Source organism: Notothenia rossii (genome assembly GCF_949606895.1).
Source record: "Notothenia rossii genome assembly, chromosome: 2".
NCBI lineage: Eukaryota > Metazoa > Chordata > Actinopteri > Perciformes > Nototheniidae > Notothenia > Notothenia rossii.
In genome coordinates, this window is record NC_136904.1 from 58,454,624 (window position 1) to 58,456,614 (window position 1,991).

At 45.0% G+C, this 1,991-nt stretch overlaps 1 long non-coding RNA gene across 1 annotated transcript; it reads left to right on the top strand.

The window, feature by feature from the left end:
• Positions 1 to 285: 285 nt before the first annotated feature.
• LOC307030423 lies at positions 286 to 1,026 on the top strand. The gene is made up of 3 exons (XR_013805659.1): positions 286 to 442; positions 643 to 766; positions 946 to 1,026. It is a non-coding gene; the product is annotated as an uncharacterized lncRNA (long non-coding RNA).
• Positions 1,027 to 1,991: the final 965 nt, after the last annotated feature.

The following is a 1,991-nucleotide window of genomic DNA, read 5'->3' on the forward strand; positions in this document are numbered from 1 at the left end:
ATTACCTGTCTGTATAATGTTGCAGCTCAGCTGATTTTGGATTGATGGCAAAGGGAGAGGGACTTAAGTGAGAGTGAAAACACAATGTAAGTGTAATACTACTGTTTTATATAAGTAAGCATACTAAACATGTATTCTATCACTGTATTATATAAGTAATCTTGTTAGTAACCTACTGTATGGCAGGTGGAGGGGCAGTGATGTTACAGGTGGAGGAGCAAAACTGCAAGACTGCAAACTCACAAGACAGAGAAATCAAAGTTTTTTCTCCAGAGAAGAGGTTGATTTCACTTCATTTATTTCATATTTTCTAAAGATGTGGAAATGGCAACAAAAGAAAATTTGAGAGCTGTAACCAAGACAACTGTAACAACATGAGTAGAGAGCCACCAAGGTTTTTCAAGTCCCTCTCTTACTCCATTTTGCCAACCCAAACTTCCAGGTACACGACGGGAGACCTTGCTTGTTTTTGTTGTTTGAGCTCCTCTGGCTGGGTGCTGGCAGGTGGAGGGCAGTGATGTTGGCAGGTGGAGGGGCAGTGATGTTACAGGTGGAGGGGCAGTGATGTTACAGGTGGAGGGGCAGTGATGTTAGCTGTTACACACCAGGCTTAAACTTAACACATTGCATCTTTCTTTGCAGTGTCCTTATTCCTGGAAGGGGAATCTGCAATTCCTGCAGAGTTTTGTAACCCGTTGGTCCGCACGCAAAGCAAATTTTTAAAGCCTTCTTAATTGTCTCATTGCTCCATTTCATCCCCTTTGTGGTGAGTCTGCCTAATGCCTTAAGTTGGTCTTTTGAAAACGTTTTCTTATATTTGTTGTCCCTAATTTTCATTGTTTTCTTGAGAGCTGCATTTTCCTTCCTGATTTTTCTTAGTGCAGACCTTGCTTTTTTGGTGATTCCTTCTTGGCTCTTTAATTTTCTCTTTAATTTTTTTAATAGATCTGTTTGACTGGCTGCTGGTTCCCTCGTATGCTGACTGGCTGCTGGTTCCCTCGTATGCTAACTGGCTGCTGGTTCCCTTGTATGCTAACTGGCTGCTGGTTCCCTCGTATGCTGACTGGCTGCTGGTTCCCTTGTATGCTGACTGGCTGCTGGTTCCCTCGTATGCTGACTGGCTGCTGGTTCCCTTGTATGCTGACTGGCTGCTGGTTCCCTCGTATGCTGACTGGCTGCTGGTTCCCTCATATGCTGACTGGCTGCTGGTTCCCTTGTATGCTGACTGGCTGCTGGTTCCCTCGTATGCTGACTGGCTGCTGGTTCCCTTGTATGCTGACTGGCTGCTGGTTCCCTCGTATGCTGACTGGCTGCTGGTTCCCTCGTATGCTGACTGGCTGCTGGTTCCCTTGTATGCTGACTGGCTGCTGGTTCCCTCGTATGCTGACTGGCTGCTGGTTCCCTCGTATGCTGACTGGCTGCTGGCTGGGTGGGTGGTGTCCACCCTCCCTGTCTCTCCTCACTAGCCATGTCCTCTCTTTCTTCACCCTCACTTTCCTTTCTCTCAGTCTCCTCATCCCTTCTTCCCTCAATCTTTGAGACTAATGTAAGTAGAAGACATGGCACTGTAGATTTTTGAACATTTAAAATATTATACCACTTAAAAATAAGAAATATGACTTTTGTTACTAAGAGTTCATACTTATTATACCTGTGTCACCTTTCACACTATAGCTGTGATCATGAGGTATGGGCTTTGTAGATACAGGTCCCGGGGTGAATCGTGGTGAAGGGGCCCTTTTCTTTTTGACCACAGGGCGACGCACGAAGATGGTGAGTATAGCCTCTGCTCTCAGCCTAGTCTTGCCCTTTTTTGTCTTGACAAACTGGTCTGCATCAAAATGTGCCTGCGGAGTGACTTGAGGTTACTTCACACACAGAACAACTCAGTTTTGTCTGCCCACATACATATTCCATAGTGGTTGAATACACAGTATTAGGAAACACTTTATACTTACTGGACATGTTATACTCATTACATACTGTATATA